Here is a 15,831-nt window from a genome sequence, read left to right as displayed (position 1 = left end):
GATTGTGAAGAACTTCAAAAAGATCTCACAAAACTAAGTGATTGGGCAACAAAATGGCAAATGAAATTTAATGTGGATAAATGCAAAGTAATGCATATTGGAAAAAATAACCCCAACTATACATACAACATGATGGGGGCTAATTTAGCTACAACGAGTCAGGAAAAAGATCTTGGAGTTATCGTGGATAGTTCTCTAAAGATGTCCACGCAGTGTGCAGAGGCGGTCAAAAAAGCAAACAGGATGTTAGGAATCATTAAAAAGGGGATAGAGAATAAGACTGAGAATATATTATTGCCCTTATATAAATCCATGGTACGCCCACATCTCGAATACTGTGTACAGATGTGGTCTCCTCACCTCAAAAAAGATATTCTAGCACTAGAAAAGGTTCAGAAAAGAGCAACTAAAATGATTAGGGGTTTAGAGAGGGTCCCATATGAGGAAAGATTAAAGAGGCTAGGACTCTTCAGTTTGGAAAAGAGAAGACTAAGGGGGGACATGATAGAGGTATATAAAATCATGAGTGATGTTGAGAAAGTGGATAAGGAAAAGTTATTTACTTATTCCCATAATACAAGAACTAGGGGTCACCAAATGAAATTAATAGGCAGCAGGTTTAAAACAAATAAAAGGAAGTTCTTCTTCACGCAGCGCACAGTCAACTTGTGGAACTCCTTACTGAGGAGGTTGTGAAGGCTAGGACTATAACAATGTTTAAAAGGGGGCTGGATAAATTCATGGTGGCTAAGTCCATAAATGGCTATTAGCCAGGATGTGTAAGAATGGTGTCCCTAGCCTCTGTTCGTCAGAGGATGGAGATGGATGGCAGGAGAGAGATCACTTGATCATTGCCTGTTAGGTTCACTCCCTCAGGGGCACCTGGCATTGGCCACTGTCGGTAGACAGATACTGGGCTAGATGGACCTTTGGTCTGACCCGGTACGGCCTTTCTTATGTTCTTATGTTTATGTACTACGGGATTATTCCGATTTTACATAAACCGTTTTTTTAAAACAGATTGTATAAAGTCGAGTGCACGCGGCCACACTAAGCACATTATTTCGGCGGTGTGCGTCCATGTATGGAGACTAGCGTCAATTTCCAGAGTGTTGCACTGTGGGTAGCTATCCTGTAGCTATCCCATAGTTCCCGCAGTCTCCCCCATCCATTGGAATTCTGGGTTGAGATCCCAATGCAAAAACAGTGTCGCGGGTGATTCTGGGTAAATGTTATCACTCAATCCTTCCTCCGTGACAGCAACGGCAGACAATCATTTTGCGCCCTTTTGCCCTGTATTGCCCTGGCAGACGCCATAGCATGGCAACCATGCAGCCCATTTAGCCTTTTGTCACTGTCACCGTATGTGTACTGGATGCTGCTGACAGACGTGGTACTGCAGTGCTACACAGCAGCATTCATTTGCCTTTGCAAGGTAGCAGAGACGGTTACCAGCTATAGCACCGTCTACAATTGGAAATTGGCGATGATGTTTATCAGTCATTTTGCACCGTTTGCAATTGGAAATTGGCGATGACGGTTATCAGTCCTTTTGTACCGTCTGCTGCTGTCATGGGTGCTCCTGGCTGGCTTCACTGAGGTCGGCCGGGGGCACATGGACAAAAATGGGAATGACTCCCCAGGTCATTCCCTTCTTTATGTTTTGTCTAAAAATAGAGTCAGTCCTGCCTAGAATATGGGACAAGTGTACTAGAGAACCAGAGAGCATAGCCGCTCCAGGTCAGAGCCCCAGAGATCCCGCAAAAATGATGATGCCATTCTAGGGGGTGCCTCTGCAACAACCCCACCCGTTGCTTCCCTCCTTCCCCAACCTTCCTGGGCTACCATGGCAGTGTCCCCCCCATTTGTGTGATGAAGTAATAAAGAATGCAGGAATAAGAAACACCGACTTTTTAGTGAGATAAAATGAGGGGAAGGCAGCCTCCCTCTGCTATGATAGTCCAGGCAGTACAGATTCTTCATTAGACATGAAAGGGAGGGCTGATGGAGCTCAGCCCCCAGTTGCTATGATGAAGATGGTTTTCAATCCTTTTGCACCATCTGCCGGGAATGACCAGGAGTCATTCCCATTGTTGCCCAGGCGCCCCCGGCCGACCTCACTGAGGCCAGCCAGGAGCACTCACGGGATGATGAGGACGGTTTTCCACCATTTTGTACCATCTGCCATCAGGAAAGGAAGGGGAGGGGATGCTGCTGTTGAGCGCCGCAGCACCGCGTCTACCAGCAGCATGCAGTAGACATACGGTGACATTGAAAAAAGGCGAGAAATGATTTTTTCCCCTTTTCTTTCACAGGGGCGGGAGGGGGGTAAATTGATGAGATATACCCTGAACCACCAGGGACAATGTTTTTGACCCTTCAGGCATTGGGAGCTCAGCCAAGAATGCAAATGCTTTTCGGAGACTGCGGGAACTGTGGGATAGCTGGAGTCCTCAGTTCCCCCTCCCTCCCTCCATGAGCGTCCATTTGATTCTTTGGCTTTCCATTACGCTTGTCATGCATCACTGTGTTGAGTCCCTGCTGTGGCCTCTGTCTGGAGATTTTTTCAAATGCTTTGGCATTTCGTCTTCTGGAACAGAGCTCTGATAGAACAGATTTGTCTCCCCATAAAGCGATCAGATCCAGTATCTCCCGTACAGTCCGTGCTGATCAGTGCTCCACGCTGGGCAAACAGGAAATGAAATTCAAAAGTTCGCGGGGCTTTTCCTGTCTACCTGGCCAGTGCATCCGAGTTCAGATGGCTTTCCAGAGCGGTCACAATGGTGCACTGTGGGATACCGCCCGGAGGCCAATACCGTCGAATTGCGGCCACACTAACCCTAATCCAACATGGCAATACCGATTTCAGCGCTACTCCCCTCGTTGGAGAGGAGTACAGAAATCGGTTTTAAGAGCCCTTTATATCAATATAAAGGGCTTCGTTGTGTGGACGGGTGCAGGGTTAAATCGGTTTAACGCTGCTAAATTCGGTATAAACGCGTAGTGTAGACCAGGCCTAAGAGTCAGGTGTTGCAATGCTGAACTTTGCAATGCTTAAATCCCTTTGTGAAGCTGCTAGCCCCTAGACTCACACCTGCTGACCACTGTAAAATTTATAATCCACCACTTGCACATCACCTATCAATTTGGCCCAATAAATCTGAGTGTAAAGGAGTCTAAGACCTTGTCTATACTAGAAATGTGCACGGATTTACCTAAATCTATTAAAAAGTTGATCTAGTTAAATTGGTACAAATCCCTCGTGTAGACATATTTAAACAAGTTTCATCCTTACTTAATTGGGATTAGAGTGCAGCTATACATTGTGAGGCAGAGACTGTCATTTATTATATCTCTACAGCATCTAGCACAATGGGGCTCTGATCTGGTTGAGGCCTTTAGTCCCTGTTTCATTATGTTTATATGAAAAAGATATTCAAATGTACCAGTCGCAGTTAATTATCTAATTCCAATTAAAAGTCAATGGCAGCCACATGCCTAACTGCCATTAATACCTTTGACAATGCTGTTCAATGGCATTTATTGTTCATAGCCAGGAAGTTCCTAAACTACAAATAGACTTTAAAGCAAAGTATAAGGAATACAGTTTATTTTTCATACACCTGCAAGGTAACAGCTCAGAGCTGTTTCCCCAGTGTAACCCCTGGTGCTCGCTAGCAGAGGCCAGAACCTGTGCCTAGTGTGTAATTACTATAGCACTTATTGATGTCAACTTAAACTAACCTCTTTTCCAATGGGATACAAGAGGACCTACATTACTCGTTAGTACAGCTGGTCAGGAATGATCCATTGAAATGTTTATTCAATGGGAAATGCAATTTTCCTCAAGAAAACTTCACGTTTGCTGAAATTTTTTTTTTAATTTTCTACTGAAATAATTTAAACAAAATATTTTGTTTCAGATCAGGTAAACCCGAATCTAAACATTTCAATTTGTTAAACTGAATTCAAATGTTTAATTTTGGATCAGGTTGACATTAATTTTTGTCTGCCTGAGGTGATGCACTGCCTCATGAGAGTTGTAGTCCAGCCAGAGAGAGAGCCTGGCCTGTAGGGGAGGGACTCGGGGTACCTGAATTACTTCTCCCATGATGCAATATAGTGTCCCATCTGGTTGAACTGATGTGGTACATCATAGGAGACATGTGAGCTTGATTCCTCATGGGATAGTTAGTCTGGTTGGGGAAGCCAGCCCATAGGAGTGAATTGGGGTCAGAGGCTTTCAAACTACAGCTCCTATAAGGCACCATGGCAGCTCAGGGGGCACAGATTAATGTCAAACTGAGCCAAAACTAAATGTTTTGACATTTCCAAAACAAATTGTTTTTGGAATTACCTTAGAACAGAAATTTCAATTTTTCAGCCCAGCTCTACTTGTTATGCAGCAAGTACAATTGCTGTTTCAAAATTCCATTCCATGAAACTCAATAACCAGACAAACAAATAGCTAACTGCAACCATCTGCTGAACCCGGAGGATGCTTTAGTTGGAATCACAAAAGACTTTTTAAAGAAAGATTTTTTAAAAGGGTGGGGGGAGAGAGGACAGGAGAGCAAGGATTACAACATAATGTGAATAACTCATGTAAAGGACCATGTTGTATCATATTCCTTGTTTTCCCCAACATGGGGTTCAGCATGTGTTCTCTTTCCAAACTATTTATGAAAATGGCTTCTAATTTTGGGTGCCCTTGATTTCTGATTGCCTAATTTCTGACTTTTTGAGTCAGAGGTGCTTTGCAGCCTCAGCTTCCATTGATTTTAGCTGGAGTTTTGGGTGGTCAACACTTCTGAAAATCGAGCCCAAGTTATTCAAAATTAGAGGCTATTTTTGAAGCATTTGGCCTTGGTAATCTTGTGATATTTAAGCCTAGAACCTGTTTATCAACTGCATTGTTAGAGGGCAAACAGGTTGATGTAGTTACATACTATGATGATTGGTGCTATGTAAATACAGACACATATGCTAGATTAGACAGAGTTGGCAGTGAGTTGTCCACTTATAACTCACAAATGATCTGTGTTCCTCTATATGTACAGTAATAGTTCACAAACTTCAGGGAATCTTCCAACTGTGACTAAATAGTCCCATGGAATAAAAAAGGTTAATGAGTTCAAATATGGTAGATTCCTCCAACGTGATGCCAATGGCAAACTAACCACCATCCTTTCTGTGGAGGGATACACGAGGCAGCATTCAAACCTTTACTGGGTTCTTTAGTCAGATTTTTAGATGAAACCTTCCATCACCTTGACATATACCCTAAGAAATGAGTTAATTAATTATACAAATCCCAAATGCAATGGTGGAATCTCCAGGTGGCTATTTAAGGAAGCTATGTGGCCCATTTGTACTGCCAGAACAGTGGGAAAAAATGATTTAAGTTAAGCTGTTATGCTTTACACCAGCTGAACTTCTTGTTCCTATTTTGTTGTTCCTTTACATTTCTAATTCTTCATATTAATTAGTAACATTAACAACATTTCTAAGGTACCCTTCATCAGAGTATCTCAGCTCCATTAACAGCACTGAAGCCTTCTAAAAAACTAACCAAACTTTCCTCCAGATTTTACTTTTCTTCTCTTCTATAAACATGCATATCTAGGGTGGGGATGTTTCACTAAGGATTGTCGTTATTTCAGCTTGCCTTAGGACTGAGCCTTTTGTGAGGGATGATATGTGACTTCACTTTAGAAGAAAAGGAGGGGGTGAGTAGTTAAAGTTAAAAAATTGAATTTGTTAATAGTGGGTTCCACACTTTTACAACTAGGCCTGTGACACGTCTTTGGAACTGCCATATAACATAGCAGCAGATCAACCCACATAACTAAATTGCAACATACCATTGTTTTTAGTTACTAATAAAACACGGACATGTGTCTCAAATGTTTTTAATTATGTTTATTATTAAAGTGCATTTTCTCTGCTGTGTTCCTATAAAGTTTTGATATAAGTAAAAAATTATGCTCTGAAATTTAAGCTTAATTGTATAATTCAGAACACTTCTAGATTGGGCATACAGCAGCTAATGGCCATTATCAACATGTCTTGAGGTGGTCTCTCAAGGGGCCTCAGCTTCTCATAAGAACGGCCATACTGGGTCAGACCAAAGATCCATCAAGCCCAGTATCCTGTCCTTTGATGGTGGCCAATGGCAGGTGCCCCAAAGGGAATGAACAGATAGGTTATCATCAAGTGATCCATGCCCTGTCACCCAATCCCAGCTTCTAGCAAACAGAGGCTAGGGACACCATTTCTGCCCATCCTGGCTAATAGCCATTGATGGACCTATCTTCCATTAATCTCTCTAGCTCCCTTTTGAACCCCATTATAGTATTGGCCTTCACAACGCCCTATGGCAAGGAGTTCCAGAGGTTGACAGTGCATTGCGTAGAAAAAATACTTTCTTGTGTTTGTTTTAAACCTGCTACCTATTAATTTCATTTGGTGGCCCCTAGTTCTTGTGTTATGATGAGTAAATAACACTTCCTTATTTACTTTCTCCACACTACTCATGATTTTATAGACCTCTAAGATATCCCCCCATAGTCATCTCTTTTCCAAGCTGAAAAGTCCCAGTCTTATTAATCTCTCCTCATACGGCAGCCGTTCCATACCTCTAATCATTTTTGTTGCCCTTTTCCAAACCTTTTCCAATTCCAATATATCTTTTTTGAGATGGAGCAACCCCATCTGCACGCAGTATTCAAGGTGTGGGCATACCATGGATTTATACAGAGGCAATATGATATTTTCTGTCTTATTATCTATCTCTTTCTTGATGATTCCCAACGTTCTGTTTGCTTTTTTGACTGCTGCTGCACAGTGAGTGGATGAATTCAGAGAACTATCCACAATGACTCCAAGATCTCTTTCTTGAGTGGTAACAGCTAATTTAGACCTCATCATTGTGTATGTATAGTTGGATTATTTTCCAGTGTGCATTACTTTGCATTTATCAATATTACATTTTATCTGCCATTTTGTTGCCAGGTCACCCAGTTTTGTGAGATCCTTTTGCCTGGAACTTAACTATCCTGAGTAGTTTTGTATCATCTGCAAATTTGTCCGCATGCTTGTTGACCCCTCAAATTCTATTAGATTGGTGAGGTATGATTTCCCTTTACAAAAACCATGTTGACTATTTCCCGACAAATTATGTTCACCTATGTGTCTGACACACATAGGAAGAACATAACAGGATTTAGGAGTGGGAGAGGATGCGTTGATCAGATATTTGTATTACGTATGATAATGGAACAATCCCTTGAATGGAACTCGCCACTGTTCATTAACTACCTTGATTTCGAGAAGGCATTTGATAGCGTCCACCATCCATCTCTCTGGAATATCCTAAAAACATATGGATTCCCTCCGAAAGTTATTAAGATCCTCAAAGATATGTATGCCGATAATAAGTGTTGTGTTCGCCGTGAAGGACAGTGGAGCGAGTGGTTCCATGTGAGAACGGGAGTTAGACAAGGATGTGTTATTTCGCCCATCCTATTTCTTGTGGTTATAGACTGGGTGATGTGGAAAGCCACCGAAGATAGGCCAAGAGGGATCGCATGGGGACCCTCTGGTCATATTGAAGATTGTGACTTTGCGGATGACATCACCTTGATTTCAAGCTCTCAGATGGACCTCCAAGAGAAGACTGATAGAGTGGGTAGAGCAGCAAGGTGCGTGGGACTTAATATCCACGCCGGTAAGAGCAAAACAATGAAAGTAAAAACAGCCAGCTCGACGACGACAGTAGTATGTGACGTAGAATTGGAGGAGGTGAACGATTTTAAATATCTTGGTAGTTACATATCGGCTGATGGTAATATTCAGAAGGCGATATCTACCAGAATCGGTCTTGCAGCAACTGCATTCTATAGACTTCAGAACATTTGGAGGTCGGCCATCTTGCAAATGAAAACCAAGGTAGAGATCTACAGGTCGAACGTCCGCTCTGTGTTGCTTTATGCGGCAGAAACATGGAGGACCAACAAGAAGATAGAAAGTCGGCTTCGGGGTTTTGAAGGAAGGTGTCTTAGGCGAATTCTTAACATACACTGGCCGCAGCGTATCACCAATGTTGAAGTGAGCCGATTAACGGGCATTAACAACATAGTGGATGAAGCCAAACAACGAAGATGGAGATGGTTGGGGCATGTGTTGAGAATGGGTGCTGATAGACACCCTCATATTGCCCTACGATGGACACCACAAGGAAGAAGGAGGAGAGGTAGACCATTGGGGATGTGGCGAAGGACCATTGAAGAGGAAATGAAAGGCATGGGAATGAAGTGGGATGAAATTTGCTGCCTCGCTCAAGAACGAAATGAATGGAGGAGAATGGTTGACGCCTTATGCTCCACTGGGAGTGAATAAGAGGAAGAAGAAGATGTGTCTGACAATTTTGTTCTTTACGATAGTTTCAACCAATTTGCCCGGTACTGAAGTGAGGCTTACTAGCTTCCTGACTGATCCTCTTTAGTTTTCTCTTAGTCCAGTCAGTTCCTGGATCCTTGCCTTCAGTTAGGCCTGTCAGCCCTTCACTTTTTGGGCTTGTCATCTCTTTTCTTCTCTGTACTCTCCCTTTTATAGCAGGCCTTGTTTCCTCTGGTTGCAGTCTGGGTGTCTGCCTCCATGATTGGCTTTGGGTACGTCCACACTACCCGCCGGATCGGCGGGTAGCGATCGATCTATCGGGGATCAATTTATCTAGACGCGATAAATCGATCCCCACCACGCTCCCCGTCAACTCCAGAACTCCACCAGGGTGAGAGGCGGAAGCGGAGTCGACGGAGAAGCCGCGGCCGTCAATCCCGTGCCATGAGGACGGGAGGTAAGTCGAAATAAGATAAGTCAACTTCAGCTATGCTATTCTCGTAGCTGAAGTTGCGTATCTTACATCAGAACACCCCGCCCCCCCCACACACACACAGTGTAGACTAGCCCTTAGTGATTGGAGAACAGCAGCTACTTTGTCTAGATGGGAGTCCCAATTCTTGCTAGAGTTAACTACATTGTCTAGATATGCTATCGCATATTGACTGTGCTGTTGGAGTAATCAGTCCATCAAACATTGAAAAGTGGCTGCCACTCTGTGTAACTATAACCCAAAGGTCATGGTCTTAAAATGAAATAGGCTGAACGGCATAGAAAAAGCCATCTTCTCCTGGAATTCTGGCATTAAGGGGATCTGCTAATGCCCCCTTGTCAAATCTAAAGTGGTGATGTATTGGGCTTTGCACATTTGGTCTAAGAGTTCATCCACTTGGATGGGGCATCAAATTTAGAAAGTGAATTCACTTTTCTGAAATCTATGCAAAACATTAGTGAGCCATCTGGCTTTGGGACCAGCCCAATAGGACACCTCCAATCACTCTAGAATTCTTCTATCACTCTGAATTCTAAAATGGTCCTGATCTTTTTTGGAACAACCACTTTCACCTTGTTGGGGATTGGTCAGAGCCCTTCCTGTATTACTTTAACAAGTTTGGTATTAATGTGACATTGTGTCAGGAACGTCTTCCCAGGGAGAGCTGAAAATAGCTGTGGGAAAGTGACCACCAGTTGGAGTGCCTGTTCCTTTTGCTTTCGGTTTATATTCTTCCAAGGGGTTCTGAGGTTTCTTTTAGGCAGTCATTAACTTGGGGTTTTAGTTCTAGTTCTTCCAGATATGATGTGATGAAAAGGTTTTCTCTGTCTTTCCAGGGCTTCCGTATATTTACATGGTAAATTTATTGTTCCTTTCTCTTACCTGGTTATTTGACCACATGGTCTACAATCCCCACTTTCTTTATCACCTTATAAGGGCCTGGCCACTTGGCTATTAACTATGATTCCAAGCTTAAAAGAAGTAGTAGAATTCTGTTGCTCAGTTGAAAGATGTGCATCTACGCCACTTTAGTATACTGTCTTTGTTATTGTTCCTGTGCTTCCCTGACATTTTCTCTGGTGTATGCCCCCAAAGCCTCCTCCAGTTTCTCACACAACTTTAAAACAGACTTCACTAAGTTTTCAGCTCTCAGTGCTTGGCTGTCACAGGTTTCCCATACCAGGTAGAGAATAACCCTCATTTGTCTTCCATATAGCAGTTCAAAGGGTGAAAACCCTGTTGGGGCTTGTGGCACTTCTCTGATGGTGAAGAATAAGGCTGGGGGTAGATGGTCCCTGTGTTGGGGATCCTGGGCAATGAATTTCTTGAGATGTTCTTGGGTGTCTTATTGAATCTTTCTACTAAGCCATCTGTCTGTGGGTGGTACACAGATTTGCATAATGATTTGATTTTTAATAATTCTTATACTTCTCTCATCAGACAGGATGTGAAATTTGTCCCCTGGTCTGTCAGGATTTCTCTAGGAAACCCATGCAAAGACTTTCAGTAACTCATTAGCAATAATCTTAGCAGTTATAGACCAGAGTGGTATGGCTTCCAGGTATCTGGTGGTATAGTCCACAATGAGAAGTATATGGTGATATCCAGAGGCATTCTGCCCACAGGCACCTCCCCCACCGCTCCCGTTGGCCATGGTTCCCAGCCAATGGGAGCTGCAGAACCAGGGCTTCTTGGGACGAAGAAGAGGCAGCATGTGGATCTAGGAGCTGGAGGTCGCTGCCTCCCAGAAGCGGTGGGTAGGGAACCTGCCCCAGCCCCGCCCACTCCCCCCCCCAAGCATCTGCCACCCCCTTCCCCCAGCACCTGCAGCACCCTCCCCGCAGCACCCGCAGCGCTCCCTCCCCAGGCCATGCCCCCACAAGCACCCACATCACTCTGTTCTACAAATAGATACATCTGAGGTAGGACTAGGGGCAGGTCCTTCCCAAGAGGTAGATGGAGAAGACCATCTGACAGTATATGTCAGCCAGAAACTTTCCCTGCGAGAAAGTATACTGTGTAGGAAAGATAGAAAGTATGGCAAGAGACCATCCTGGCTTAACCAGGAGAACTTCAATGATCTAAAAATCAAAAAAGAGTCCTACAAAAAGTGGAAACTAGGTCAAATTACAAAGGATGAATATAAACAAATAACACAAGTATTTAGGGACAAAATTAGAAAGGCCAAGGCACAAAACGAGATCAAACTAGCTAGAGACACAAAGGGTAACAAGAAAACATTTTACAAATACATTAGAAGCAAGAGGAAAACCAAGGACAGGGTAGGGCCATTACTCAATGGGGGGGGGGGGGAAATAATAACACAATATGTGGAAATGGCAGAGGTGCTTAATGACTTATTTGTTTAGGTTTCCCCAAAGAAGGTGATTGGACGTCTAACATTGTGAATGCCAGTGAAAATGAGGTAGGATCAGAAGAGTCTAAAATAGGGAAAGAACAAGTTAAAAATTACTTAGAAAAGTTAGATGTCTTCAAGTCACCAGGGCCTGATGAGATGCATCCTAGAATACTTAAGGAGCTGACTGAGGAGATGTTTGAGCCATTAGTGATTATCTTTGAAATGTCATGGAAAATGGGAGAGATTCCAGAAGACTGGAAAAGGGCAAATATAGAGCCAATCTATAAAAGGAGAAATGAAGACAACCTGGGAAATTACAGACCAGTCAGCTTAACTTCTGTACTCAGAAAGATATTGCAGCAAATAATTAAGCAATCAATTTGCAAACATCTAGAAGATCATAAGGTGATAAGTAACTGTAAGCATGGATTTGTCAAAAACAAATCATGTCAAACCAACCTGATAGCTTTCTTTGACAGGGTAATGAGCCTCGTGGATGAGGGGAAGCGGTAGACGTGGTATATCTTGACTTTAGTAAAGCTTTTGATACTGTCTCACATGATTTTCTCATAAACAAACCAGGGAAATGCAACCTAGAAGGAGCACCTACAAGGTGGGTGCAAAACTGTTTGGAAAACCATTCCCAGAGAGTAGTTATCAGTGGTTCACAGTCATGCTGGAAGGGCATAACAAGTGGGGTCCCGCAGGGATCAGTTCTGGGTCTGGTTCTGTTCAATATCTTTATCAATGATTTAGATAAACACATAGAGATTGCACTTATGCGGATGATACCAAGCTCTGAGGGGTTGCAAGTGCTTTGGAGGATAGGATTAAAATTCAAAATGATCTGGACAAACTGGAGAAATGGTCTGAAGCAAATAGGATGAAATTCAATAAGTACAAATGCAAAGGACTCCATTTAGGAAGGAACAATCAGTTGCACACATATAAAATGGGAAATGACTACCTAGGAAGGAGTACTGTGGCAAGGGATATATAGGGGTCATAGTGGACCACAAACTAAATATGAGTCAACAATATAATGCTGTTGCAAAAAAAGCGAACATCATTCTGGGATGTATTAGCAGGAGTGCTGTAAGCAGGACATGAGAAGTAATTCTTCCTCTCTACTCCATGCTGATTAGGCCTCAACTGGAGTATTGTGTCCAGTTCTGGGCATCACATTTCAGGAAGGATGTGGACAAATTGGAGAGAGTCCAGAGAAGAGCGACAAAAATGATTAAAGGTCTAGAAAACATGATCTGTGAGGAAAGATTGAAAAAACTGGGTTTGTTTAGCCTGGAAAAGAAAAGACTGAGAGGGGACATGATAACAGTTTTCAAGTATGTTCAGGGTTGTTACAAGGAGGAGGGAAAAAATTGTTTTTCTTAACCTCTGAGGATAGGACAAGAAGCAATGGGCTTAAATTGCAGCAAGGAAGGTTTAGGTTGGACATTAGGAAAAACTTCCTAACTGTTAGGGTAGCTAAGCACTGGAATAAATTGCCTAGGGAGGTTGTGGAATCTCCATCATTGGAGATTTTTAAGAGCAGGTTAGACAAACACCTGTCAGGAATGGTCTTAGATAATTCTGCCACGAGTGCAGGGGACTGGACTAGATGACCTCTCGATGTCCCTTCCAGTTCTATGATTCTTCTCTAGAGGTCCTATAAGGTCAATTCCTATTATTTCAAAAGAAGTCTCCAGCAAAGAAAGGGGTACTAGTGAAGCCCACGGGATTCCCTTAGGGGCTGTTAATTGGCATTTAGGACACAAGGTGCAGAAATTCTTGACTTCCTTAAAGAGCCCTGGCCAAAAGTATTGGGCCAGGATCCTATACTGTACCTTGTCTTTCCTGAGATGTCTACCACATGGGGTTGCATGTGCCAGAAGCAGTAATTCATGGCGAAACTCCCAAGGTACTAGCAGTTGTGTCTGTATCTCTTGTGTCTGCTTGTCTTGGTCTATGCAATATAAAAAGTCTGTTTTAAGGGCAAAGTAGGGGTACTCCTGTGCCTTTAAGGGATCCACCTCTTCGTCATCTATTGGGTGTACTTGTTTGAAGGCTCGACTCAAGGTCTCATCATTCCTTTGCTCCACATGGAAATCCAAATGTTCAGTTAACTTCTCCAGGTTCAGTTGTGGAGAGGGTGCTGTATTTGGTTCCACAGACGGCCCTTGTCTGGGGTCCTCCACCCCACTGGCATCAGCTCCAGTGTTTGTGGTCTCTATTATGCCTACAGAAGGGTTTGCCTCTATGATGGGTTGGATCACAGACCCCTCCCCGCCCCCGGGAGCTGCCAACTGATGTGCCAGGACTACCTCTGCTCCTGTTTTCCCTGCCAGCTCAGGACTTCAGCACGCTGTTTTGCTGAGCCAGACACTCCCGTCTGCTCCAACAAAGACCCAAAGCCGCAGGTTTACCTGAAAACAGCTTACAAAAGTGTGCTTGTCTTTAGCACTCAGATGCCCAACTCCCAATGGGGTCTAAACCCAAATAAAGCCATTTTACCCTGTATAAAGCTTATGCTCGGTAAACTCATAAATTGTTCGCCCTCTATAACACTGATAGAGAGATATGCACAGCTGTTTGCTTTCCCAGGTATTAATACATACTCTGAGTTAATTAATAATTAAAAAGTGATTTTATTAAATACAGAAAGTAGGATTTAAGTGGTTCCAAGTAGTAACAGACAGAACAAAGTAAGTCACCAAGCAAAATAAAATAAAATAAAATGCGCAAATCTATGTCTAATCAAACCAAATACAGATAAGCTCCTTACCAGTTCCAGAATGCTCTCTTTTACAGACTAATCTTCTTTTAGCCTGGGTCCAGCAATCACTCACACCCCCTGTAGTTACTGTTCTTTGTTCAAGTTTCCTTCAAGTATCCTGGGGGGTGGAGAGGGTCCTTCCTTAGCCAGCTGAAGACAAAATGGAGGGGTCTCCCAGGGGTTTAAATAGACTTTCTCTTGTGGGTGGAGACCCCCCTCCTCACTCCTATGCAAAGTCCAGCTCCAAGATGGAGTTCTGGAGTCACCTGGACAAGTCACATGTCCATGCATGACTCTCAGTCTTTACAGGCAGAAGCCATTGTCCACATGGTATCTTGTATGTCAGCAGAAAGACTTCTTATGTGGATTGGAGCATTCCAAGATGCATTGTTCCCCAAGTGCTTCCTGATCGGTTGCTTAACCTTGCAAATTCCTTCCTAAAGAAGCTGACCAAATGCCTCACAAAGCTTACTTAGAAATCAAGCAGGCATACAACCAATATTCTTAACCTCAAGTACAAAATGATATATGTGTACAAATATGATGAATAGATATAGTAGACCATAACCTTTACAGAGATATGTTACATGGCACAGGCGGCACAAAACATATTCCAGTTATGACATATTCCCATAAAGCCTTATGGGAGGTACCATCACAGCCTCTCTCACCAAATTTGCTTTTTCCTTTCTCTCCTTTTTTCTTTCTGGGATTTTCTTTTGTTAGGCCGGGAGGTAAAAAGGTCGGGGTCCTTAAAAGGAAACAAGAACTCTAACATCTCTTCTAGGATGTCTTCCTCAGGCTCCTGTGTTAATGGAAGTCTCTGCAAGAGCTCAGGAAAATACAGCCAGTGTTGGCTTAATGTCCACTCGGTCCTTGTTCCTACGTAGGCGTGGGGCAAGGAGCTGGCAGGGCACTTAAAGGCACAGACCTACTGTTATATGGAAATATTACTCACGAAACTTAAGGCATTTGCCTGCCCCCATCCTGTCCATCAACCGGTCAGCTGTCAGCGTTTTCTTGGGGTTTACATGAGGGGGCCACCACGCTTGGATCCCTGGCCCATTTCCTTCTCCAATGTATCTGGAGCAGTTATTTCTTCTGGAGAAGATCCCCAAATGGCTTGTGTGGCCATATAGTCCATGAGGCATGTGGCCTCAGCTAGAGTTACCAGTCAGTGTTTACAAACCCAGTCTCAGCCAGTGGGCAGAAGAATCCGTATGAACTGTTCCATTACTGAGATCAGCTGTCTGGGGTCCCATCCGGGACTCTGGCTTTAACCTTAAAGCTTTGGGCGATTGCCTGTGCCTTGAGGGGTAGCACTCATGGCAAAAACACTTGTGGTGGATCTCTTCATCTAGTCCGAGCATGTCCAATGTGGCTGCCTTCACTTGCTCATAGTTCTGGGCTGCTGCATCATCAAGCTCCAGGTATGTTGCCTGCCTAGGCTTCCCTGATGAGGAGTGGATGAGCCAGATCACCCACTGGGCTGTAGGCCAGTGGAAAGGCAAGGCTATCCTCTCAAAGGTTACCAGGAATGATTCCAGGTCATCATCTGTTATCACCTTGGGGAGCATCAGGATTGCAGTGATCCTCTGAATTATGAGGGACGCATTCCCCATAGGGGCAGAACTCTGAGGGGTAGTGGCCAGTACTAGTGCTGCCACCCATTGCAAAAACAGTTGCTGATGGGCTGCCATCTGTTCAAATACCTGTTGTTTTCCCTATTGTTGTTGTGCTTATGAGTCAGCCAGCCATTGCAGGAGCTGATTCACCTCCATAGTTCCCTTGTGTATATAGAAAAAA

At 43.5% G+C, this 15,831-nt stretch overlaps 1 long non-coding RNA gene across 13 annotated transcripts in view; it reads left to right on the top strand.

Annotated features, from left to right (window-relative positions):
• LOC120405505 overlaps positions 1-15,831 on the top strand; it is a 92,543-nt gene that overhangs the window by 47,165 nt on the left and 29,547 nt on the right. For 2 of the 13 annotated variants that reach the window (XR_005598615.1, XR_005598614.1), the window contains 3 exons: positions 5,664-5,729; positions 10,519-10,646; positions 11,263-11,318. The exons of 9 other annotated variants lie outside the window; for them this stretch is intronic. This is a non-coding gene — a long non-coding RNA (uncharacterized LOC120405505). The remainder of the gene's footprint in view (positions 1-5,663; positions 5,730-10,518; positions 10,647-11,262; positions 11,319-15,831) is intronic. 2 more of the 13 variants (XR_005598613.1, XR_005598611.1) reach the window with 1 other exon arrangement.

This window comes from Mauremys reevesii, linkage group 5 (assembly GCF_016161935.1).
Source record: "Mauremys reevesii isolate NIE-2019 linkage group 5, ASM1616193v1, whole genome shotgun sequence".
Taxonomy (NCBI): Eukaryota; Metazoa; Chordata; order Testudines; family Geoemydidae; genus Mauremys; species Mauremys reevesii.
This window is presented reverse-complemented; position numbering and strand designations above follow the sequence as displayed.